The 27398-nt window shown below is 46.0% G+C and overlaps 1 protein-coding gene across 2 annotated transcripts in view; it reads left to right on the forward strand.

The window, feature by feature from the left end:
* The window catches only part of GALNT16 (polypeptide N-acetylgalactosaminyltransferase 16), an 86918-nt gene that overhangs the window by 25602 nt on the left and 33918 nt on the right, over positions 1–27398 (forward strand). The gene's annotated exons all lie outside the window — the stretch shown is intronic.

Raw genomic sequence — 27398 nt, forward strand, 5'->3', positions numbered from 1 at the left:
CCCAAAATAAAGGCTGTCTTTCATGCCCAGTCTAGAAATTGTCCTGAGCTATTTTTTGTTAATTAATTTAATCCGAACATATGCTTTGTAGGTCAATGTCAGTGATCTAATGGGGAAGATTCTTAAAAGCGAAAGACAGTGTCACAATGCTGGTTATTGTGGCATACCCATATGTGCGTCTTTATCATCAGAGCTCAAATTTGTAGATGCTCTCAAGTTTGCACTTTGACCCACACTGTCTCACCCCATCTTGGCGAGGTTCCTGGGAAGGGGTTGTTTTACTGGATTCCGTGCTCCCTGGAGAAGAGTCCTTTGCCTCAGGAAACCAACATCTTGGATGGCCTTGCAGGCAAACAGGAAGGTGGGGGAAGAGAAAACTGACCCCAGACATCAGAACCGAACCCAGGCTGCCTGCGCTGGGCGGAGCTCTGCAGGGGGTACTCCCAGAATCCTCTGTCTTGGGTGCCTCACCGGAGGAGCGGAGACAAGACATCGGCGTGGGCTTTGCCCCTTGGTTTCGCTGTTGATGATTTTAAATTGACAGAAGCAAATGAAAAGGTTATAAAAATAGTAAGGCTCACATTGACCCCGAGATGCTGTGGTGGAGCGTGATTGAAAGATGCACATTAAGAACGTGGCTGAGGGCACCTTCCAACACCCAGACCTGCTGAGGGACGTTCCCTGTACACTTTACCTCCGGCTGGGAACAAAATCTCAGCCCAAATGGTAACGGTCTCGGAAAACTACCAGCCCTTGAAAATGAGGAAGGAGATTGAAAATGCTATTTCAGCCCTCTCTGAATAGAATTAAATGCCAAAACCCGCCATCTCGCTTCCATTATTGATGACAGTTAAATTGTGTCAGAGGAAGCACACGTCACCTGGAAGGCTCCCGCAGTTCCAGGACCCACGGAGCTCCCTGGACACCGTGATTCTCCGAGGAGGAGGGTCCTGTGCCCACGGGGCAGGAGAGAAGGCTTAGAGGCTTCCAGACCCCTGGGGCTCAATGACCCTCTTTTCATCTTTAAATTCTCAACTTCACTGGTCTTCACTTTAAGGTTAAAGAATAAAGGAGATTCTTTTTGGAAGGGCTGGTCTTTGTTTTTCTTTGTAAGACTTAATATTTTAAAATTTTACTTAGAAATGTTTGAGGTTTGTCTCCAAAGTCTCCTGGGGGACTCGACTCTGACTCCCCCCATCTCTACACTGGGTGACCCCAGGTGGACCAGCTGTGCAGACAGCTGGGTTGGTGAGGATGCAACCCAGTGAGACCAGGGCCTGTCTCTACCTCTCTTGCTCTTGGCCAGGGCAGTGGGCGGGGGGGCGCCCCTTCCACAGATATACACCAAGCCTGACCTTGACCCTGGCCTGCCAGGCCTGCGCTCGCTGACCGCTGGGCACAGAAGCTCAGGCAGGAGAGCAAGTGTGATGGGGCAGGACAGACCCTTACCTCTGCCAGGAAGGCGCAGAATGATAGGGAACAGGAGTCCGACGCCCTGGGTTTCAGTCCCTCTTCCCTAGCTGTGGACTCCCCTCGAATCTCCATTTTTAAGTCTATAAAACAGCTATTATAAAACACACACAGGCTTATCAAATGCAGTAGTGTGTGAGAAACTGCTTTACAAACTGTCTAGTGCGATGAAAGCATAAGGAACACAGTCATTACTGTAGCGGGTGGCCCAAGTCCTGTAACCGGGGTGGCCCACAGGTACTGCTAACTTGGGAGGGGTCAGATGCCCCTCCTGGGCACAGACCAGGTGGCCTCCTGATGGGTTCCTCTTTAAGACAGGAACCTGGGCTGGGAAACGGGACCTGTGGATGGCCTTGTCCCCACCTTGACACTAGCTTGATAATAGTTGCTATTTATAGAGTGTCAACTCTGTGCCCAGCCTCATGCTGAGCATTTGACACACATGATCTCATTTTCTTCTTCTTACAACCCTGTGGGGTAAGCACTGGAGCACAGAGAGGTTAAGTTTCTTGCCCAAGGCTACACAGCCAGTAAGTTGCAGAGCTGGGTCTCCTACCCAGGTTTTCTCATTCTTAAGTTAAGAGTTCTTAGCCAGTATGCCAGACTACCTCTGTGTTTCCCATTATGATCTCTGCCCTTGGACGCAGGGAAAGAGGGGGGTCAGCTGCTTAATGGTGTTGCCTGTGCTGGGCCCTGCTCCTCCTGGGAGAAGAGACCAGGGCCCAGGCAGGCAGGGCAGGGAGCCAGGCACCACCACAGAGCCTGGGGGAGCATATCCGACTGCTCCTCAGCTCATCCTCCATCTCTTGAAGACACCAAGGCGGGGCTCCCTCCACGTCCTGCACTGTCTTGTGCCCCACAGGAAGTCCTTCTTTATGCCTGACCTGGCCAGCCTCCTGCCCCAGCCTAGACCCAGCGGCTCTTTCTCTGCTCTCTGGGGACATTGCCCATAACAACGTTCCTTCTGTGTAAAGCCCCTCATTCTTTGCTCTTCAGTCTAGCGAGGTTATCTCCCCTTCAAGCAAGCGGTTTGCAGGCGCCCTGTGGAGATGCTGGCGGATGCCTCCTGGGGACAGTGGCTTCAGTTCCCATTGTCCCACTGGGCAGCCTTGTCCCCATGTGGAGACTTGGATCACAGTGCTGAGAGCACAGACGTTTGGCTAATCTTTCTCTACAAAGCTCAATGCTTCCTTAATGACCTGCAATGAGAAATGTCTCTGCAGGTGATGAGAAAATCAGAAGGAAGAGTCCATTTATTAAGCCCTAAGTTTGTGCCGTGCGCCTGTGCTGATCACTGTCCACGTTTTACAGTGTGTAATCCTCATGACCCCCACGCTGCTCCTTTTTTTTTCAACCCAGTTCACAGATGAGGAAGCTGAGACTTAAAGAGTTCAGTATGTTGTCACTGATCGCATGGACAAGTCGGTAGAAGAGCCGGGATCAGTCCCTGTCTGTCTTGCCCCAAGGCCTGGGCTCTGAACTCCTCCGTATGCTGTCGCCCCGGCCGGCAAAGAAGGCCCGGCAGGCCCTTCAGTACACAGCAGGAACTGCATCGCCTTCTCGCTACTCTCCACCTCTTAATGCCTAAACCAGATAGAAAAGGGATTTCTTTGTGGCTTCTCCACAGGGTTTAGCACTTTCCTTTCAGACAGACTATTTCTTAAACAGGCTTGGCATTTTACTCCCTGCGTATTTCAAAGTACAATTGGACAAACCCAAGCCATTGGAGTCAATTAGATAGTGGTTTCTTCCCGGGCTAGCATTTATTGAGTACTTAATGTACGTCAAGCACCTGGCATTAATTTTTTTTACTTAGTTCCCGTAGTAACCTGAGTTAGGTGGTGTCATTGTGCGGTAGGGCAGTATGCTGGTTAAGCACTTGGCCCTTAAAATCAGGCTACCTGCTCTACTGCATGCTAGGTGTGTGATCTGTATGACCATGGGCAAGTCACTTAACCTCTCTGTGCCCAGTTTTCTCATTTGTAAAATGATGTAAAATCGTCACCATAGGAGAGCTGTGAGGATTAAATAGGTTACACAATTTAATAAGTTATACAACTGCTAATGTAATTTAATTGCCTCCAGCATATCAAGTAATTAAAAACCTTTTAAAAGTCTAAATAAATATGCACTGCAGGCTGGCCCAGTGGCATAGTGGTTAAGTTGGCGCACTCTGCTTTGGCGGCTCAGGTTTGCAGGTTCGGATCCTGGGTGCAGACCTACACCACTCATCAAGCCATGCTGTGGCAGCGACCCACATACAAAATAGAGGAAAGATTGGCAGCAGATGTTAGCTCAGGGCCAAGCTCCCCCACCAAAAATAAAAATAAAAAATAAGTATGCACTGGCCTCTCACTGTATTGATTCAACAAAGTCGAGAATATTATTTAGATGTATTTTTTTGTTCCTTGCTTACAGCATCCCTACAGCTGTTTCCTTAATATTGAATACTGCTTTAATTATTCTAATCTCACTCACTGCAAATACTTCCACCTCACCTCGGTGAAAATAAGTCTTTCCCTGTGGCTTCCCTTCAGAATGGTGGTTCTCAGCCTTGGTTGTACACTGGAATCACCTGGGAAGCTTTAAGACCACAACCCAAAGACTGAGTTAATCAGCCTGAGGTACAACCTGGATGATGGGAGTTTTAAAAGCTCTCCAGCTGATTCTAATGTGCAGCTAAGGATAAGAATCACAGGGGTTTTTAGAGAAAGGAAATCATATCAAAATCATTAGGTAACACAGTGGCCATAAAATGAAATATGTAAAGTAACTTGGAGCAACGCCTGGCGCTATAGTAAGCTTCGGTTGTTTCAGACCCACTTTCCAGACGAGCGCAGTGGAAGGTAAGGTAGCTTGCCCAGCTGAGCTGGGAGAGCTGACGTTTGAACCCAGTGAGTCTAAAGCCAGGACCCATGCTGTTAACTACTACCTCCTCTTACACCCCCAATTCTGTTACATTTTTTTTAAAGACCACTTTATTGGGGTATAATTTACACACCATAAAATTCACTGATTTTAAGTGTACAATTCAATGACTTTTACTAAATTTATAGAGTTGTGCAGCCATCACCATAAACAAGTTTAGAACATTGCTATTATCCCAGAAAGATCCCTCGCACCCATTTAGTCACTTCCCCTTCCCACCCACAGCCCTAGGCAACCACTAATCTGCTCTCCGTCTCTAAGGATTTGCCCTTCTTGGATATTTCATATAAATAGAATCGTACGCTATCTGGTCAGTGTCTGGCTTCTTTCACTTCGCATGGCGTTTTCAAGGTTCATCCATGTTAGAGTTTGTATCAATAGTGTGTAGCTTTTTATTGACGAATGGTATTTCCTGGCATGTACGGAACACATTTTGTTTATTCCTTTACCAGTTGACAGACATTTAGAGTGTTTCCACCTTTTGACTATACCTTTTACATTTTTAATAATTCATTATGAAAAATTTCAAACGTGCAATGAACCCCCACCGACCCACCAACCAGCTTCAATGTTGACCGTTAACCTCCATCATTGTTGTTTATCTACACCCTCCCTGACATCATGTCGTTTCTCTCTTCGACTTCTTCCTTTAAGCATATGAAGCTTTATTTAATTTTGAATAGGTAATATATTCATAAGATTCTAAGAGCAAAGAGTATAAAAAGATATACAGGGAGAAGTTTCACCCTGGAAACTTCTATCCCCCATCTGCTCAGTTTTCACTCAGTGCCCTCCAACTACTGTTATTTTCGTGTATTCTTCCAGAATGCATATGAAAGAAAATATGAATTATAGTCTGCCCACTTTCTACACGAAAGGTAGCATATTTGTTGTATATACTGTTTTGTACTTTGATTTTTTTTCACTTCATATTATAGCTCAGAACTCTTGTCACATCAGAAGATAGTTTCCTTATTCTTTTATTTTTATTTTTACAGCCTCATATTATTCCATTATATGGATGTCCCATAACTTATGTAACCAGCCACCTGCTGGTGGACATTCGGGCTGTTTCCAGTCTTTTTCTATGACAAGCAATGCCACGGTTCATAAATTTGTACATACATCATTTCTCACTTACACCAGAATATCTATAGCATAAATTTTCTGAAAAGGAATTTCTGGTTCAGAGAGTATATGCTTTAGTAGCATTTATAATTTTCATTGATCTGCCCTCTTTGGCAGTTGTACCAATTTCCACCCCCACCAGCAATATATGTGATATGGTACGATTCCCCGTCACCTCACCAAGAGAGTGGCTTTTTAACTTTTACGTAATAGTCCTGTTTTTCAGCTCTTGCCCCATTTTCTTTCTTTCTTTTACTTATTTTCCTTTAGTTTATACATTTTTATGTTAAGAATTTTAGAATGGGTTATTACCTGCACACCTTAAGTCATTTTTTAAGGCTTTTTTTTTGTTAATAGCTCTTTTGAGATAGAATTCACATACCATACAGTTCACCCATTTAAAGTATGCCCTTCAATGGTTTTTAGTCTGTAGCTCATTTTTAATGCTCATCTCTAACCTTTTAAAAAAATGTTTTTTCTAATTATAGAAGTAATACCTGTTCACTTCAGGAAACTTAGAAAAACAAAAAGCACCAAGAAAAATAATGTAGTGCCATCACTTAAAGATATCCACTGTTAGTATTTTTTTAAACAAAAATGATACTTAATGTCTATACTATGCTGAGGTTTGCTTTTGTCATTCTCAGTTCTTTTCAGTCTCTCACTTATGTCTTCAACCTCTAGGTCAGCTAATCAACATGATCATCTTTGACGATGATAACAGCGGCAATAGTAGTGGTCATACTCCCCACTTCCTGTGAGCTTGCTGTGTGCCAGGCACTGTGTTGCATACTTTATGTACTCAGTCTCAGTTAATCCTTGAAATAATTTGGTGACATTGGTACGAAGTTTATCCCATTTTACAGCTACAGAAACTGAGGCTCAGAGAGGTTAAGTAACTTGCCTAATGTTAAACAGGAAGCAAGTGAAGGAGCCAAGACTTGGATTCTTATCTGCGTGACTTCAAAACTCCTGGTCACTAACTCTACTTCAGATGAAAGACCTTCAGGACTGGTTCAAAGAAATAACCCCTCTCTGAGAAGAGTCAGGAGGTCACAGGGGTTACAGACCCTAAAAGCAACCTTGGGGCGCACCAAAGCCGGCTCCGGAGGGCCCACTCTGTCTCGGGGTGGGGCTGTCTCAGGCCCAGGGCCCTTCACGTGCATTTGCAGGATTTTCTCCTGGCTGTGTGGCCCGCTCTCGGCCCCTGGAGGACCCCTCCCTCCTTCAGCTTGCAGAAAGGGAGTGGAGGGGCTGAGGGATGTGTTGCTGGAGAAGTGGCTGACGTCACAAGAAGACGTGGGAACCCCTCTGGGACAAGTCATTTCACAGCTCTCCCAGCCCCAACCTGTTGGTAGAGAATAGTGGGACAATTGCAAGAGCCCCGGGCTCTGCACTTCACGAACACCCTCCTGTCCTCTCTCTCACTTCCCACGTCCCCCCACCACGTTCCAGGCTCTCAGACACTTTGGGGGTATCTTGCCCTGGGTTCGCCAAGCCAGATAACCAGCAGAAGGCTCCTGGCTGTTAGCTAGAACAGCAGGCTGGCTGCTTGGTTGCCACGGCAACAGCGGTTGTGAGTAAGTGGTCCTTGCGGCAGAAGACAATTTAATAAACCAAATTTTGGGGCCCAGTGGGGAGACCTGGTAGAGGCTTTATTGGGTACCTTCTGGGGCTGGGGCTGCGGGCAGGGGGCGTGGCTGAGGAGGGCTGGAGGCTTCTGTTCTGCAGAGGTCCGCCTGGTGATGGGAGAGCTGCATCCTGTGTCCTCAGAGATCCTGAGACGCAGCTCCAGACATCACCCACGCCTGGGCCCTTGCACTTCTGCTTCCAGCTATGATGTGTCAGAGCAGCCCTTGTGCTGAGAACAACTGGAAAATCAGGACGAAGCATGAAAAATGTCTGTGTGAGGTCAAGACTGAGGTGGACAGGGCCATTGTCCACTCCTAGGGACCCATTTCAGTGTGTGTGGTGGCCCAGGGGAAGCAGCATGCTGTGTCTGTGTCTCCGTGTCACTCTTGGCTTCTGAGAGACCACACTCAGCCGGCCATTCCCTTCCTTTCTCTGTGCTGGGGCTTCCTTCTCCCTGACCCTTAAAATTTGCGGGGCCCAGGGCTGAGGGCTTGGACCTCTTGTTTGTTCTGTCTTCGCTTGCTTCCTAAGGGATCTCACCTGGACTCTTAGGTTCCCGGGAAACAGGCTCTGAGCCAGAGACTTGCACGCAGCAGGTTCACTGGGAGTGCCGTGGGATGAAGACCTGTAATGGGGCTAGGCATGCCGAGGGCAGGAGGGAGAAATTGAACTGTGATCTGTGGCAGCAAAGGCTTCAGCCTGCAGGGCTGGGATCTGGGGAGTGCCAGTGCCTGTGCTTTGCAGGAATTCTCTCACTGAATTCTCATCAAGCTCTCGTGGAGGAGGTGCTGTCATTTTGCACCCATTTTTCAGGTGCAGAGGTTGAGGCTGGAGGAAGTTATCCAACTAGCCCCAAAAGAGGAGCTGGGACTCAGACCCAGTCTGGCTGCCTCCCAGAACCCTAGCCTCGCTTCTGCTTTGTAGAACCTCTAAAAGGCATGTTGAATAAACTCTTGGGCTGGGTCCCTTGGAGGCCCTGCCAGGGTCTGCAGCCCGGCCACTTGCTTCCCTCCCCACTGGCACCCTAGAATGCACACCTGCAGGGCTGCTTGAGGCTGTCTCCAGAGCCCCTCACCCTGCTGAGTAGACGGAACACATCCCTCCAGGGGTCTAGGGCAGCGCCTGAGGCTCCACAAAGCTGTGAGAGTCTCTCGTTTCCTTTAAAGATGCATGAGAAGTTGTACCTACTTCTTGTTTAATGGAAAAATAACGTCCTGTCTTCCAAATCTTTGAACAAAAGGAAGAGGCACTGTGATTATCTCCTGTCCTTGCGTATCCCTGGATGGGTCACCTCATATCCTTGAGGTTCACAGGCCCTCCTTTGAGAAGCATGGAGCTAACCCTTTATCTAATAGATGTGAGACTGAGAATGAGGGCAGGAGAGCAGATTCTCCCTGCCCACCACCTAGGCGTGGAGCAACTGCCCGCTCCCCATCCTTCTTTCCCATCCTCCCTTATCACCCGGAGGCGCTGTGACTCACACTGCCCTGGGCTGGCTGCTGACGACCTCAGCTTCACTGTCCTACTGTCAGACGTGGGGTGGGGGCATGGGTGGAAGGTGGAGCCAGAGGGCCCTCCCCCGATTCCCTCCCTATCTCCTCCTAAGACACTAAGGCTGTGTGTTTCGTGTTTCGTGTCTGATGAGCTGTTCTCAGATAATGAAAGAATTCAAGCAGCTCCAGAGGCAAGATGAAGGGATGAGGACCCAGAGAGCCAGAACTTTCTTTTCACCGTCCCCTAATGGCTGCTTTCAGCACATAAGTGTGCAAACTTCAGGAAAAGACGTTTCCCATGGTGCTGCCATATGCCACAAATAGTTCAGAATTTTTTTTCTTTTGGTTAGGAAGATTGGCTCTCAGCTAACATCTGTTGCCAATCTGCCTCTTTTTTTGCTTGAGGAAGATTGACCCTGAGCTAACATCTGTGCCAGCCTTTCTCTTCTTTTTGCATATGGGTTGCCTCCACAGCATGGCTTGATGAGTGGTGTGTAGGTCCACACCCAGGATCCAAATTGGTGAACCCCGGGCTGCTGAAGCAGAGCACGCAAACTTGACAACTATGCCACCAGGCCAGCCCCTGGTTCAGAAATTTGCACAAGCAGAAAAGTCAATATCAAAATAAGCAAATCTCTAACCTTTGGGGGGAACTCCTCTGCCTTTCTAAAGAGGTTTTGTATTTTAAGTATATGTGCCTGTGTCACACACACAAGCACACCAGCACACACACATGCGCTCCGATGCACACAAACATGCCCATGTCCACACAAAAGCTTGTGCCCATGTATGTACAGAAGCACACCCATGCCACCAATACACGCCCATGCACACACACAAGTGCACCCATGTACTCATACAAGCATGCAGACCCTGAACTGGAAACCCTGACCTGAGTCAGGACAGGAGTGAAGCCATTCTTGCCCTTGCTGTCTCTGGGACAGCGGCTGTTGGTGCTGCTGCTGCTGCCCAGGCCACCTCCAAGAGCTGCTGTTCCCCAGGGAGCAAGGTGACATTCTCTGGTCTCTCAGAAAGCGATTCTTGCCTTTACCTACTCAGAGCCCAGAGTGATGTCTGAAGCCTGCAGGAGAGTCTTGAATGTAGATTTGGGGGAGGGCCAGTGAAGCATCTGCAGCATTTCCACAGCATCCTCCGTGGGGCTAGAGGGAGAGACGGGTAGGCTGGCTTTAGACACAACCTCCTGGGTTTCACTGAGTTTTGAAGTGCTGGGCATCAGTTTGGGACCCACAGGAGGAGGGCTGAGGATGGGTCTTTGTGGGTGGTGGGGGTTGGAGATGAAGGAGGAGCACTGGTCCAGTGTGGAGTCCCTGGGGTGGGGTCTTGCCCAGACAGTGGGGGGAAGGAGTGACTGCACAGGGGCAGCAGCAAGGGCATTTGTTGGCTCATCTCTGAGAGGACCAGCTGGCACTGCTTAGTGTTAGGGCTAATCTTGGTTCAGCCAGAGGACCCAGGAAGGACTGGAGCTTAGCAGATCCCTCCGATGGAACAAGAGCCACACGGGACTGCGGAAAGGGCACCCATCTGAGAGTTGGGGGACTCTGACAGTCCTGGTTCCACTCCCTTATTCATAGCCTCTGATGAAGCACTTCCATCCACTGGGCCTCATTCTCCTCTCCTGGCCTCTGGGGCAGCTCTTCTCACACAAGTCACTTCCTTTACTTGTCCCAGGAGGCCAAGGTAATGGCAGGCATGGTCCCCATTTGACAATCACAAAAGCAACACAGGCCTGTTTTACCAAATGCAGTAACACAGAGCTATCTAAAGAAAAACTTAGAACTCTGTCTTCCTGCCCCTCCTCCCCACCCTTCTCCAATCCCATCTCCCTGAGCTAAACATTAACAGGCTGCCATGTCCTTTTCTATTCTTTTCTCCATGATCGTAGAAACGCAGACACACATACATAGCTAGCTCTCTCTCCTTACACAGAAAATGGAATTTTACTTTAGAAATGATTCTTCAACTTGCTGTTCCCCTTAAGATATTGGCGACATCTCTCCAGGACAGCGTGCTTAGATGCACCTCATTCTGTAGAATGCCCTACCAACCACTTGTTGAACGTTCGCCACTAATGGACATTCAAGGTATTTCAAGTCTTTGCCAATACACACAGTGCTGTAACAGACACTCTCCTGCACAGGACTTCACATACTCGTGCTTTTATTTCTGTTGCCTAAAGCTCCTAAGCTTGGATTACTGGTCAAAGCTCTGTGTATTTTCAATTTAAACACACCTTGCCAAAATATTTTCCCCAAGGTGGTGGAAATGAGTACCTCTGCTCCCCGAGTTTCCTGCAGCCTCACCAGCAGGAGATGTTTTTATTCTTTTTTTCATTTTTGCGCAACTGACAGGTGAAAACAGCATCGTATTTTGATTTTCAGTAGCGAATCAGTTGTTTCACGTTTATTGACAGTTTGCATCTCCCCTTTAATGAGTCGTCCATATCCTTTGCCCATTCGTTGTTTGGGTTGTCTGTCTTTTTCAGATCAGTTTGCAGGAGCTCTGAGCATATTTTAGGGATTAACCTTTTATCTGTCAAACGTGGTCTAAATATTGAGTCATTAAATTATAGGATGTTATGTGTCTTTAGAATGTGTTAATAGTATTTCTGCCATAGGAAGATTTTTAATTTTTGTATAGCCTAGTCTATCTACTTTTCCTTAATGGCTTATGGGATTTCCACCCCCCTTAAGGATCTCCCTCACTATTTGGTTATTCTACTTACTTTTATTATAATACTTTTATTGTTTTTTAAAAAGATTTTATTTTTCCTTTTTCTCCCCAAAGTCCCCTGTACATAGTTGTGTATTTTTAGATGTGGGTCCTTCAAGTTGTGGCATGTGGGACGCCGCCTCAGCATGGCTTGATGAGCGGTGCCCTGTCCGCACCCAGGATTCGAACCGGCGAAACCCTGGGCCGCCAAAGCGGAGCACGCAAACTTACCCACTCGGCCATGGGACAAGCCCCAACTTTTATTGTTCTTATATAATTGCATTTTCAATTCATCTGGAATTTATTTTAGTATCTATTATGAAGTGAGGGCCTATTTTTTTTTAATTTGAATAGCTGGTGATGCCAACAATTTTTATACCAAACTATCTTTTCCTCATTGGATTAGAATGTCGATTTGTCATGTACTGAGTTCTTGTATATGTTATTTCTAGATTAAATTCTGTCCCACTTATCTGTTTGTCTTTTTCTCAGCCAGTTGCCAGTTCCATATTGTTTTGATTATAGTGGCTTTGGAATTTGTTTAATAACTGGCAAGGCAAGTCTCCTCTGTTGTTTGTGGCCTTCTTTTTGGGGTCAGGGGGTGGTGGGAATAAAGAGGTTAGGGTTCTTTCCAGATGTTTGTTCTTCCAAATGAGCTTGAAACTCTTTTTGTCGGGATGAAAGCGGAGAGAGAGGTGAACACGACTTGTGTTCCCACTGGGAGGGCATCCATTTGGTCTCCCGTGAGTTTGGAAGCCCATGGCCCTCCCACTGTACAGGGCTGTCGTGGGCGTGCACTTGCTCATGATCCTGCAAGCCTATAGGAGTGAGGTGAAAAAGATACAAGCAGCTTTAACCTGAGCTTGGAACTTCCCTTATGCAGAATATTGTTGTGTTTTCTCCTTGGGAAAGAAATGCAAATTCATATTATGTTCATAGGCTTGGTGATTATGTTTAAATTTAAAATATATAATGGGGGCCGGCCCCGTGGCCGAGTGGTTAAGTTCCTGTGCTCCACTTCAGCTGCCCAGGGTTTCCCTGGTTTGAACCCTGAGTGTGGACGTGGCACTGCTCATTAAGCCATGCTGGGGCGGCGTCCCACATAGCACAACTAGAAGGACCCACAACTAAAAATATACAACTATGTACCAGGGGGCTTTGAGGAGAAAAAGGGAAAATAAAATCCAAAAAATAAATAAGTAAATAAATAAAATACATAATGAATCAGAGGTAACTTTGTGTTGGTGGATATGCTGCAAAAAATACCCTGTACACGCCTCTTTGGTTATGTAGGTAAGTTTTGTTTTGTTTTGTTTTAAGAGATGCCAAGAGGTAGAGCTGCTAGGAGGGTGTGCACATTTAACACTCACATAGCTACTGCCGAATCGCCCAGCTCTCTGTGGGGCTGTCCTCCCAGGCTCCCACAGTCTTCCTCACCCTGTCAGTTGGCCCCTGCTCGGTTTTCAGAGGCATAAACGAGGTTGGTTCACTGTACAGCTGCTGAAGAGAGTTATTAAAGGGAGTGGGCAGCCAACTTGGAGTTGGCACAGTAGTCCTGCCTCCCTGCCCCATTCAGCCACCCCAAAGTCACAGATCATACAAAGGAAGAGGTGCCAAATTCGGGTCTCCCTTCTGGTTCTTCTTCCTGTCCATGGAACCCTCCCGACTCTAACGCTCTCAGCAGTACTCAGTGTGCAGGCAATTCTCCATATTCTCACACACACACACGCTCCTTTAGAAGGTTTGCTGTGTGGCGGTGCCCTGGGAGTGCTGAGCTAGATTCTATCCCTGGCTTTGGCCCTTTTTTTCAAAATCTATATTTAACTGGTTTGGCCCTAAAGGGAATGAGCCAAGTCAGGGCCCCAGTGAGTGCCAAAGACTTGGAATTGCGCCAGGGGTTCCAAACGTGGAGTCTAAGAATGGACCTCGGGGAGTTCAGGATCTCCCACAACCTACAGCCGCGTGTGGGTTGATGAGTGCTTCTCTTCTGAGGAGCTCATAGCTTTTAACAGGGTTTCAGAGCAGGTGTGTGACCACCCCCCTCCCCCAAAAAAGGTCAAGAACTAATGCCACAGAGACGGAATAATTAGTTTTTTTTTGTTTTTTGTTTTTTTTTAAAGATTTTATTTTTTCCTTTTTCTCCCCAAAGCCCCCCGGTACATAGTTTTATATTCTTTGTTGTGGGTCCTTCTAGTTGTGGCATGTGGGACGCTGCCTCAGCGTGGTTTGATGAGCAGTGCCATGTCCGTGCCCAGGATTCGAACCAACGAAACACTGGGCCGCCTACAGCGGAGCGCACAGACTTAACCACTCGGCCACGGGGCCAGCCCCCAGAATAAGTAGTTTTATCAGCAAGCAGAGGGAAGAAATAGCATTCTAGAATCTAGGGAGGGCTCCTTAACAAGAAGGGATGGGAGGCGGAATGCAGGCAAAATTTTGTGTGAACATACCCTCTGAGACTAAGACACAGAGATTTCATTAGATCCCCAAAGAGTTCAGAAGTCCCAGATGTCAGAACTACAGATGCACAGGCTGAATGATGTTCAAGTATTAACGTCATCTGAGAGGATGGATAGTTCTAATAGTAATTTTTTTCAAAATGTAAATGCATTTAGTTCATTGTAGAAAATCTGAAAAAAACCTTCTGAAAATCACCTATAATCCCAACAGCCACAGATAATAGCTGTTTTTGGTTTTTTTCAAAGATTCTTCCAGAGTGTCTGGTATCCGTCTGTCTGTCTCGCCCTCCATGTATGTGCGTGTGTGTATATACAAACCTAGAATCATACTGGTTTTTAACATGGTTTTTTCTACTTATTATTTTATGAGCACTGTCTCCTGTCGTTAAATAGTTTTCTAAAACAGGGTTTTTCAAACTTCTTTTAGTAATAGAACCCTTATTTTCAAACCTAATCTTAGGCGGAAGCCTAAATTATAAAATAGATAAAAATTGAGAAGATTTAGCTAAAGCACAGGGAGAGAAGAAACACAATTTGAAAGCCACTGGTCTAAAAATAAGAATTTTAATGGCTACATAGTATTCTATTATATGGATACGTAGGGTGGCCAGATTTAGCAAATAAAAATACAAGACATCCAGGATAAATCAGAATTTCAGATAAACATGAATACCTTTTTAGAATAAGTATATTTTATGCATTATTTGGGATATATTTACTAAAAAGATTATTCACTGTTTATCTGAAATTCTACTTTAACTGGGCATCCTGTGTTTTACGTGGCCCCCTTATCATGTGCCATAGTTTATCTAACCAAGCTTCCACTGTTGGACATTTAGATTATTTCCAATATTTTATTAGTATAAAAGATATTGAGTGGTATATCTTTGTACCCACATCGTCATATACCTATTATTTTATAACCGCCTGGAATCAGAGGTTGGACCAGAGGTTGTAAACATTTTAAAGGCTTTTTCGATACATTTGCCAAGTTGTTTTCCACAAAGGAATGTTCTCTCAAGAGCTGTGTGTGCCAGTGCCTGCTTCGGGAGGGGTTTAATATGCGTTGATCCACTATTAGTGGTTTGTGTTAGCTTGTCGTCCTGCCCCGGCAAGACCTTGAGACGTTAAGCTTCAAGGCTGGCAAGTGTGATCCGTGGGGTCCAGGATAGCCAAAAGGGGCTGGTTAGCCCCACAGCATCTGGGTCCTTGGGGTCAGGGGTCAGGGCTGGTAAGAACGAGGGCAGAGATGTGCCGGCACAAAGGAGAAAGGGTCACCATGACCGACTTCGCCCAGGAGAAGTACAGTAAGCTGTGAAGAGCGAGGCCCAGTGTAAGGCATTATTTTTAGTAAGCAGCCTTGAGTTCCATAGAGACAACCATTCCAAAGAGGGGAGAGGCCACGAGGAAAAAGTCTCAAAGGGTTTTTTTCCCCACTTAAAAAATAAAAATTGCATAAACATAGTAATACCCGAAAGGATGGAAAATCACCATAATCTGCCCCTCCTAACAAATCACTGTTTTTATTTTTCACCATGCCTTTCTTGTTGAACTCCGTAATTTTGCATAGCTCCAATCACAGAGTATACACAATTTCTACTGTGCCCTTTCCTCCCATTATTGCGCAAGCTTTGTGCTGTGCTGCTGCAGGGCTTGCACAGCTAATATCGTTAACGTTATTTTTGCCTGATTTCACAGGTACTAATTATTCGTTAAGACAAATTAGAACGTTCAGATAAATGAATATGGAATCACAATGCACATATTAATTTGTAGCCTGCTTTTTTTCACTTAACTCTTTATGGTAAACATCTTTCCATGTTAAAAAAAATACATTTCTACATCTTTTTAGATTGTTGCAATGTATCCTATTGAAGGAGTGTACCGTAACTTATTGAACCAGTTCCCTTTTACTAGAAATCTAGGCGGTTTTTTCTCCACAATCTTTTGCTGTTATAAATGGAACCCATTTTCAATCATTTCCTTAGAACAGATTCCTAAAATTGAATCACATGTACACATCTTTTTCAGACTCTTGATACACACCGGTAAATTTACTTCTAGAGATTTCTACCGTTTATACTCCCTCTAATAACATATAAGAGTGTACTTATTTCCCCACAGCCTATAACAGTTATTGTAAATAGTTGTCAAAATTTTTTTCAATTGATAGAACATAATTTACTTACTCTTTTTCTTGCTGTTGACATACGTATTGTTTTCACGTTTTCACTCTTATAAATAAGACTGCCATGAACATTCTTGTGCCTAATATTTGTCTATAATTAATTATATGATTAGATGGGAATCCTAGATGAGAGGGCACATTTACATGTCGCTCCCTCCTTTTAAAGGTTAAATTTAAATCTTCTATATGGGATATGGGCTATATGGGAGATTTGGGGCCCGATTGGCAACCTTCCATGGCTAGGGGAAGGTAATGGACAGAATAAAACGAAAAAGGCTGTGTTGCCAAAGGATAAAGCACTAGAAATATACTGCCAGACTGTTTTCCAAAAGGGTACTAATTTAATAACCGTTCTGGTGGCTTAAAAACAATTTAATGTAATATTCAAAGATATTAGTCAAGGAAGAAAAGCGCTATCCACCATTAACCCGTAATAATGTCATTCCCCACAGAGGACTCTTCAGTCACAATAAAACACACTTTCTTCCCTCCCGGACCCAAAGCTAGCGCGCCCATCTGCCCGGCTCATGCACTTGGCAGGACCACCAGTGGGGCTCCCAGGTTGCCCCGCTTCCTGCAGCTCCCCCCTTCTAGAAATCCTTTGTATTTTTTCCTCCTATCCAAAGCTCGAGGCCCTGGCGACAGCAAGGATCATTTCGGTGACACTTAACCAGAGCTGCTGATCACTCCTCCAGCTCCTGTGGAACCGGGGTCTCTGGGGCACAATGTACATACCTTTCTGATGTGACAAACACCCCATGAGCACCTACTGTGTGTCTGGAACAGTGACAGGTAGCATCCAAAGAAGCTCTTGGCTCTTCAGAGGTCCCCCACGATCTGCAGCAAGTATGTACGGAAGAATGGTGGGTTGAGTGGGTGCAGCGACAGACCGCTTAATGTTCGAGATGGAAGAGGCCTCAGAGACCATCTTGCTCAACCCGCCTCCTTTTCCACAGTCATTCAGTGAGGGCCCGCATGGGCCGGAGGCAATGACTTTCTTTAAGCGCCCGCTCGGCTCCCCTGGGTGGGAAGCCTCCTTACCTCCTTTCTGCAGCTGTGGAAGCTGCTGCGCTCAGAGGTCAACTCCGGCGCTGCAGAGTGGCCTGTGCGCTAGCCTGAGGGATTGACTGACAGCCCTTTTCAGCTCTCCTGGGCCTGCCCACCTCTTTCAACCAAGTTGCTAAGCTAAGCATGCAACACCAGGCACTCTAGAAAAGATAAAAAAAAAAAAAACCCAAAACCTTAAAATGGACAAAATGGAAAAGGGAATGGCACCAATCGCCCTTGTGCCTGACTACCAACTTCATAGTGTACTGTGTGGCTGGTGCCTGCAGTACAGGTAAAGTTAACGGCCCTCGACTTCTTAGCCCCCGCCCCCCAGCACACCCCATTTTCAATTGTTAGCTTGCGCTTTGCGGACAAATCAGGAGAAGTCAAGCTGGGTCTCCAAGCATCACCTGAACATTGAATTCACCTGTGACAGCATCCCACACAGACACTGTGGCTCAGCCCCCAAATACTACTCCCTTCCCTCCTCCACTTCGAGGCATAGCAGAACGTGCCACTCAAAATGTGCCACTTTGGCATATTGATTATTTTGAGCTGTAGACTCTTGAAAACCAGCAAATGCAAGGAGAGGTTTCCATGAACTCCCCTCATCTGCCTGAAGAGACATCCTCCAAAAGGAGCCCACTCGTCATGAATCCCCTCCCGGGAGTTTCATCACCAGGGAGGACTGACTCTGCTCACAGCACAGGAGACTAGAAGTCGACACCATGCCCAGACACACTTTGTCACAAACTATCATACTTCCCATCTATTCTTCTAAGAGCCGGGTCGTCTTTCCTAGAAACCACTCACTCTCCCCTAAGAGGCCTAACTCCCTCTCCCTTTCCCCTGTTAAGACAGTGCTTAATCCTGAGTTCTAAGCCACCTCAGGGAATTACTCAGTTTTCCATGGGTATCTCCCACGTATACATGTTAATAAACTTCTGTTTACTTTTCTCTTGTTAATCTGTTGCAATTTATAAAAAAATATATATTTGGTCATTCAGATGACCAAAAATATATTTCTCAGAGATTTGGTCTTCAGCCGCAGTTGCTAACTCCCAGCTCCCCAAACCGTTGGAATTTCCTGAGCATAAGAGCAACGGGAGCATCTTTTGTTATACTATTGGGTCTTTTGTCCTCAGTTATGTTAATGAGGTGATCTTTGGATGGGGGCTGGTTCCTAACCTGATTTCCAGAGAGGGGTGAGGGGCTGGAGGTTGAATGAATCACTAATGGTCAATGATTTAATCAATCATGCGTATGTAATGAAGCCTCCATAAAAACCTAAAACGGAGGGGGTCCGGAGAGCTTCCAGGTTGGGGAACCAGAATGCTTCCATGTGCCCCCGTGACTGAAGCTCCTTTGTTCGGGACCTTGCCCTTTGTGTCTCTTCATCTAGCTGTTGATTCATATCCTTTAATATCCTTTGTAATAAACCAGTGATCTAGTGAGTTCTGTGAGCTACTCTCTCAAATTAATAGAACCTAAGGAGATGTGGGAACCTCTGATAGCCAGTCGCATCCGAAGTGGAGGGCAGTCCTGTGGAACTGAGCCCTCAACCTGTGGAATCTGATACTATTTTTGGGTGGAGAGTGTCAGAATTGAGTTGAACGTAGGACACCCAGCTAGAGCTCAAGAACTGCTTGTTGGTGGTGTGGGGAAACCCCACCGCATATTGGAATTGGGTCCCAGAACCCTTTATGTCTTTTATTGCAGCAGTCTCAGCTAAGAAATCAGAAGAGTAGAGGGAAAATTATTTTTCCTCCCCCAGAACTTCCCTTCCCCTCCTCTCCATCGGGAATAATCTGTTCCTGGCTGGTACTTCGGCCCCAAATGTTACAGCTGAGGAAGGGCTTTGTTGTTGTTACATGCTGTCAAGCGGCCTCCTGATGACCTATGAATGAGAGATGTCCACAACGTCTTGTCCTCAACAGCCCTACTCAGCTCCTGTAGACTCATGCTTATGCTTCCTTTATGGAGTCAGTCCATCTCACATTTGGTCTTCCTCTTTTCCTGCTGCCTTCCACTTTTCCCGGCATTATTGTCTTTTCCAGAGTCCCGCCTTCTGATGATGTGCCCAAAGGAGGACAGCCTCAGTTTTATCATGTTTGCCTCCAGCGAGAGTTCAAGCTTAATTTGCTCTAGTACCCACTTGTTCATCTTTCTGACAGTCCAGAGTATCCGCAGAGCTCTCCTCCAACGCCGTATTTTAAATGAATCCATTTTTTCCCTGTCAGCCTTCTTCACCGTCCAGCTTTCACATCCTGCATAGTTGCTGGACATACGAGGGTGTGGACCATCTTGGCCTCGGTCTCTAATGACACTTCCTTATTAGTTGATGAAGGGCTTACTTTTCATCAATTTATTTATACCTGAGATCCACTCTGAAGATGATGATGTTGATGATGACAATAACCAGCTCAATTCTTTTATCTTAGGTAGAGAATTAAGGTTCATCTGTTTTTTCCCCCAAAGAATTTTATTGTAAAAGAATAAATACTTATTTACAAAAAAACAGACTTATATAAAGGAAAAAGTAAAATTCTTCAGTCTTCCAGCCCACTCCTATGCCACTCCCTGGAGGTGACCACTGTTGAGCAGTTTGCCATGTATTTTTCCAGCTATATCTATGCATTTACATGTACATGTATTTATGAACTGTTTATACAAAATGAATCACACTATATGTACATAACTTAGTCCTTCTAACATTTATTTATAATTCCACTGTAAGGATAAAGTATAATTTACTTAATCAGTCCTCTACTGATGGGCATTTATTTCGAGCATTTCTATAAATACTACTATAATTAAGACACTTCTACATTTCACATAGTCATGTGAGTGTAATTGTAGAGTTAATGCCTAGAAATGTAAGGTGATATTGTAATCTATCACCTAAACTAAGACAAATTCTAATTCAGAGGGGCTCCTGAGAGCACAGGTGTATACTGGGACTGTCTCAGGAAAACCAGGTGTATGTTCGCCTAAAAATGGAACTTCTACTGAGTCAAAAAGTAGTATTTAAAATGCTGGTGTTGTCAAACAGCCTTGGTCATACCAATTTATAATCCACCAACATATAAAGCCTCCTGTTTCTTCAAACTGTCAAAATACTGAGCATTATATTAATACTTATTTTTAAATTTGCCACATTAGCAAGAAATTGTATCTTGTTTTAATTTGCATTTATTTAAAAATCAACGAGGTTGAACATCTTTCATCTATTATTGGTCATCTGTTTTTTATATTTCTATGAACTCTTTGTTCATATCCTTTATGTCTACATTTCTTTTGAATTATTGGTCCTTTTCTTATTGATTTGTAAAAGCTCTTTGTATATTAAAGAAATCCTTTCTTGGGCATATATTTGGCTAATATTTTTTTCCCAAGGTGACGTTTGTATCTTGACTTGGTGGTGTTTTCAGTCTTATAGAAATTTTAAGTCTTTATGTAGCTTCTTTTATGACATTTGGATTTTATGTTCAAAACTTCAAAAAACAAGAACAAAAAGTAACCAATTTTTTCTTCATACTTTTTTTTCCTTCATACTTTTTAGTTTATTTTATTAAATCTTTGAGCCACCTAGAGTTTATTTTGGTTTAAGAAAGAAATTCGGCTTTATTTGTTTCCACATTGTCTAGTCGCTTTTCCTAACATCATTCACTGAATAGCACGTCTCTCCCTTCCCCCTGCCATTTGAGATGCGATTGTATCTTAGGCCAACCCTCCATATGCACTTGGGTCTATTTCTGACCTTTCTATTTTCTTCTATTGATCTATTTGGCTTTATACCAGCAGTATCTCGCTATATAAAGTCTGCAGTCTCATATGTCTTAATATCTGGTAGGTCTATTTCCCCATCTTTAATTTTTTTCAGATTTTCCCTGATTGTTCTCTCTGTTTAAACTCTTTCGGCGGAATCCTCCTTCTCTCCCTGCCCTCTCCCCACCCCCAACACAGTTGTTCTTTAATCAGGATTGAATTGAGTTTATAGATTACGTCAGGGAGGATTTCTATCTTTACATCGCTGAGTCTTTTTCAAGAATGATCCACATCTTCCCTTTAAGGTTTTGTTTAACTACAGGGTGGCCATCAAGGAAAACCTGGATGAATATGTATAATAATTGGTTTATTTCAATTATATTACAATGCATGACATAGTCATTGCACTGTTGCTCATTAACAACGTATGGTTCAGTGCACTGTGCAAAACTGCAGTGAATGTGGTGCCACATTTCCATGGATCCAGCACGTGCATCTGTCACACTCTGTGATCAGATGACTTGTGTCTCTGATTTTTCACTGAATAAAACTGCGTCTTTAGTGTATCCTGGAAGAAGTAATCGAAAGGGCTCTATTCATGAAAAATTATTAGTATTACCCCTGTTTCCAGATTTTGCAGCCACTTTGCGTACTCTACATAGATAACTGCTAGGCTGCAGGGGGAGATGCCAGTCCAGGGCCATGGTCCTCTAGACGGGACGAGTCTTACCTGCCCCAGTAGTGGCTCTCGAAGAAAACGCACAAGAGGCAGGCTGCTTTTTCCCATTTCCCCTGCCCCTCCTCCTTTTTCTCTTTGCTTAATCTGATTTTAAAAGTCTGCTTCTGTCATGCTGTCTCCTATTAAGACTATAACCCAACTGTTTAATTATTGGTCACACACCATAGGAAATGTTTTTCTAAACTTGACCGACAGTGCCAACAGTGGACTGTGTCAGCCACTAGTCTAATTTGGCTCTTGGTTCTGAAAGTGTTATACACCGAGGTGCCCAGCCCACAATCAGGGCCTTGCTGAGTTCTAATGGGTTGAATCTGATCCTGGCCCAGCTGGTCCCGACCTCGGTGGGTGAGGCAGGAGGCTGTTGCCACCCTTGAAATTGTCATGCTGTGTGTGTTTTACATGTTACATGGCCAATTAGTGCTTTTCTTTGTCCAATTAAGCTCTGAATATGAAACACCTGAAGTGCAATGATACCTTACAAATATTGATATATTACACTTGCGTGACCAGGGCAGAACAGGGTGGTGACCTGCACCATATGTTGGCCGAGGGTGTTTGTTGAGGTCTGGGGAGCCCTGAGCTTGCCTTGTCTCAGCAGTTCTTCTGCTCGCTTCCTTTCTCTCGGCCTCAGTGTTGTTTGGGGGATTGGTACCATCAGGCAGACAATAGCCTGAGAAGGTATTGGCTTTGTCCTCCCTGCAGCTGAAGGTCATCAGGACCCTGACGACCTTGTTGGGAAGACTGAGCAGGGCCCAGGCTGACCCAAGAAATTTGGTTGTGTGCTGTTTTGGTCTGAGTAATACAAACTCTTGTACTTTTCATTTTTTCCATCTTCTTTCTAGCCATAAGCAGAGAAGTGTTTCCACGCCCATGTCAGGCCAAGACATGACAACACTGGGCAAGTCCCCATCCCAGCCACGAAACTGATGCTCTGAACCCTGAGCCCAGGACGGAGGCGGCCTCCTGCCTGCACTTGTCGGGGCTTGGTTGTGTTCCGGGCACCAGAGGCCAGCTTGCTTTGCAGCCGAGGGACTCAGAATTGGAAGGGGCGTGCCAAGCACGTCCAGGCCCAGGAGTAGTCTGAAGACACACAGAGAAAGCTTTGTGCTTAGGCTCTGTGGCCAGACAGCCTCAATTCCAGTCCCAGCCCAGCCACTCAGCAGCTGTGTGACCCTGAGCATGTTATTTTACCTCTCTGAGCATCAGTTTCCACCTCTGTAAAATGAGGATAAGAAGAGCACCTATTTGGCAGGACTACTTGGAGACAGAAATAAGCAACTAGCATAGCACCCAGCCCATATTATGTCCCAATGAGCAGTCAGTATCAGCTCATTACTCTCATACTCTATAGCAGTTGTGGCTGGGAGGGTTAGGCAGGGTTCTGGTGCCCTTCACAGACTCCGGAATGCTCAAGCTGGGTAAACTGATAAGCAGGTGGAGACGGAGCTGTCACATCACATATCCCTAGCATGGACCCTCAGAATCCCTCCATCCCGAGATGGCCTCTGGGCTGGGCAGAGAGTGGGAAATCAGACCTGGGCAGCTTGATTGGCCCTGGAATCCCCCTGGATCTGAGCGGAAACCATCTGGAACAGTGGGCCTGATGCTTCCTCCCAGTCTTAAGTAGAGGATCCTAGTTGGCTCAGATCCCTAAGGGAATGGGGAATGTGCCCCCTCGTTCTTGATGAGACCATTGGTATCATAAAGCTGTGCGGTCATCAGCACCCCTGGAAAAGTCAGATCATGGTAGGAAATCTAACTGGAAGCCCAAGGTGGGCTTCCCAGGAAGCTCCTACCCTGTGCTCCTGGGTATGTAATTGAACTGGAGCCTCCTGGACCTGTGGGCATAAGTGTTGCCAGGTGGTTGTTTCCATAGTAACCATGGAGGCTCTAGCTGAATTGCCATTAGCTCTGCTGATGGTGAAGCTCCAGGTCAGGACAAATAGAGGCCAAAAAACCCAACTCACGATGAGGCTCCCGGGGCAGGGGGGCAGGGGAGATGGCCTCCAAGGTCCCTCCTAGTTCTTGGTCCTGTGATTTTGCCAGCAGTCGCTCAGCATCCTGTGTCTGTATAAAGCAGCAGCTCAACCTTGATGGCACACTGGAACACCTGGAGAGCTTTAAGAACTTGATGCTTGTGTCCCATCTCCTGAGATTCTGATTTAATTGGTCTTTGGGTAGGGCCTAGACATCAGGATTTTTAAAATCTTCCCAGATGATTCCGATGTGTGATCAAGGTTGAGAATCAGTGGTAAAAAGGCAAGTGAGCTAATAATAATTAATAATGACAATTTATGTGCCGGATATTGTGCTAAGCATGTTCTCTACATTATCTCCTTTAATCCTCAGAATAATCCCCATTTTCCAGATGAAGAAGCATCTCAGGAAGTGTGACCTTTCAGGGCCAGAGAGCAGAAAGAGTTGGCGTTGTATCCCAGGGCTTTTGGCTTTCAAAGTCCAGGCCGGTAACCCCCATAATAACTGCATTCAAAGCAATGTGAAGAGGATGGGTACATGTCTAGGGCAGGACCCTCAGGGACCCTTGATACCCTAGGCGAGGTCCCCCTGTGCCCGAGCTCAGGTTCCTGGCCCTGTGTCGCCCCTAGCATCCTGTCTGGTTGGGTAGGAACAAGGGCAGGCCAGGTGGGGCTGGCTACTTCCCCAGAACCCAGCGGCTCTCTGGGAGACTGGCCCTGTGGAACCCACCTTTTCATTTTAGAGAGGTGGAACCTGAGACCTTGCACTCAGAGGTGGTGATAGTTTCCCGGCTCGTGTAATGAATGGCAGTCTTTCAACCTGGGCCACGGCATCGGATGAGATTTTGTTCCCAAGGGAGTTGGGAGTAGTTGGGAAGCACATTTTGTTCGCCAGGTGTTTTGGGTTTAAAGCAGACTTAGAAACAAGTTGGAGTCATCCATAAAATAGGACTGGAGCCTTTTTACTTGCAGTTTCATTGAAATTTAGCAAAAGGCAAACCCAGCAGGTACCTGTTTTACTGGCAGTAGAAGGAAATTGGGCACAGTTATTTAAAAGGAGTTGGAGTTGTTTAAATCTAAAATTTAGGGGTGCAGTGTAAATGTTTTGAAAGAAAGTTTACAAGGCTTAGGGATTTGGGTTGAGCTATTTTTGATGAAAATGACAGGGAAAATATTTTCCTTTCTTATTTTAAACCCTCCCCTTTGCTGTTTGTTTCCTAAATTTAGCAGTCATGAAGAAATAGGCAAATTTAGCTGGAAAAAACCCTGAAGCAAGTCAGGCAAGTTTCAAAGGTTAGTCGAAGTGATGGACTGAAAATAAAACTCTCCAGACAAGAAATAATTCTTCCCATTTTATAGAGCAGAGTCGTGATTTTGGCTTAAATAATTTCAGATCTGATTGACCTTATTGGTCATGGAAGTAGTGGATTTGTCACTTCCCCAAAGGACAAAGACTGGGGAGGTGGCAGTTTCCTGAATGTCAGACGAGAACCGAGAACCCTGGGCAGAAGGCTGGAGGGCTGAGGGAGACTCAGCATCTCCCCAGCCCTCCTTCCTCACCATGGCAACTCAAGAGGTTCTTGAGCTGTGGTCCAGACGGAACCCCTACCCCGAAGCCTGACCACAGCCCTGCCTACTGGGGAAAACTGGGAATGTCTCACTCAGCCCTGGGCTCAAGTTGCTGGTGGCTCATTTGTTGTTTATTGTTTTTTTACTTTTGGAGGATAGTTTTTTATTCGTTGAAAGGACAGGAAACCCAAAATAATTTAAGCAAAAACAAACAAACAAACAAAAAAACAGGTAAGTAGGTAGTGGATAAGTAGAGAGAAAGAGAAACCCAAGGTGAATTTGGAACAGATACGACTGGCTCCAGGGACCCAGACAATATCATTAGAGCTCTCTCGTTCCATCTCTTGGCTCTGATAGTTTCTTTCCAGATGATGATGGTTTCATTCTCCAGACCAGACTTCTCCGTGTGATGGGCAAGAAGACTTGTGCCTCTCATGCTGTGCAGTGCTGATGAAAAGAACTCATTGTGTAGAAAAGTCTCAGGGCGGATTCTGATTGGCCCAGATTGAGTCAAATGACTATTCCTGAGCCAATTCCTGTGTCTGAGAGGGTATGATAAGATGGGCCTGGCCCGGGTCTTGTGCCCATCTCTCTGGTCATGATTGAGGTGTTGGTGGGTCAGGGGGACAGTGATTAACAGCCCTGCTAGGAGCGTGTGAGTGGGAAGGGGATCCCTAAGGCAGGCAAAAACTACCCTGCCACCCCTTGGTCCACTGCAATTCCAAGTGTTATGTTAGCCGAGTGTGTGTGTGTGGGGGGGTGGATGGGGATGCTTGAGGTCATGACAGCTCATCACTCATGTACTCTTTAGTGATTGTGTTTGAGTCCTATGATCACGCAGGCTCTCCTGGGCTTTGGGATCCAGTATTAAACAAAATAGACAATCCCTGCCCTGGAGAAGCTTATATTCTTGTGGGGAGAAGCAGTCAAAAAGAAAATAAATTAACACAATCCACATAGAACATCAGATGGTGCTAAGTGCTCTAAGGAAATATAAAGCAGGACAGGGGAGCAGGGAGTGCGTGGTGGGGCTGGGGTCACGGTTTTACAGACGCCAGTCTGGGAAGGCTCACAGAGAAAGCAAGGTTTGAGCAGAGCCCTGCAGGGGGTGAAGGAGGGAGCCATGCAGACGTCTGGGAGAGGAGCCTTCCAGAGAGAAGGCACAAGGAACGAAAGGGCTAAGAGAAGGGTGCCGGCAGGCTCAAGGAACAGAAGGAGGCCAGTGTGTCGGGACTGAGAAGGCAGGGGGCCACAGTAGAGGCCGAGCCCAGTGAGGCAAGGGGTCCCCACTCATAGTCTCTCGGGCCACTGTGAGCTCCAGGGCTTGTAGCCTGGGAGAGAGCAAAGCCACCGAAGGTCATGAAACATGGGAGAGCACCCCATTTGTTTGCTGCGGTTTGCTTCCCATCTGCTTTTAAGTAAGTTGAGAGCAGGGGCAATATTTAGGTATTCATCCATTCATTCATTCATTCATTCACCCTTTCATTCCTTTATTCAGCAAACATCCACTCAGTACCTACTATGTGCCAGGTGCTGGGAGCTCAAAGATGAGGAGCCCACCATCTAGTGGAAAAAAGAGCAAAGTAAAGCACAGACGTCAGTGCCACGTGAAATAAGGACTCCACAAATAGTCCCAAGTGCCCTCACCCACTCCAGAAAGGGCAGCAGCACAAGTCCCATCCAGTGGCTCCAACTGGCTCCAAGCCCAGGATCTTGGGTCTCTCAGGCTGATCCAGATATAGCTCCTCACGGTCTCACAGCCTAGAGCCAAAGGATGTATTTACCCCCCAGCGCAATGCTTAGTAAGCAGTGTGGAGGGGAAAGCAGGAGAGCAGCAACATACTCCCCTGCTGAGGAGGGCAGAAGGGAAACTGCATGCACCGATCACCATCCGCCACGCAGGCGTCATCTCGGGACTCCTGCCTCAGCTGGGGTTGGGGTGGGGTGAGATTCCATGGCCAATTCTCCCGCTACCCATGCTCTTAGGCTGAGGGTGGGGGTTTCTTCATGATCCCCCATGGCCATGCCTGGAGTGGGATAGGGGAGGAAAGGGCCAAATTGCTAGATCCTTCTTCTGGGGGCCATATTGCTTTTGGTTTATTTCTGTCTTTACAGCCTGTTGCACCGTGTCTGCACCCACTAGACCTTTTGTAAATATTGGTGATTTAATACTGGTGGTATGCCCAGGACGCTGCCTGTGGATACCCAGGGCAGGGATCTAACCAGGCTGTGGAGCATGAGGGAGGCATCAGTGATGACCCCTGGATTTGT

Source organism: Equus caballus, chromosome 24 (genome assembly GCF_041296265.1).
Source record: "Equus caballus isolate H_3958 breed thoroughbred chromosome 24, TB-T2T, whole genome shotgun sequence".
Lineage (NCBI taxonomy): Eukaryota > Metazoa > Chordata > Mammalia > Perissodactyla > Equidae > Equus > Equus caballus.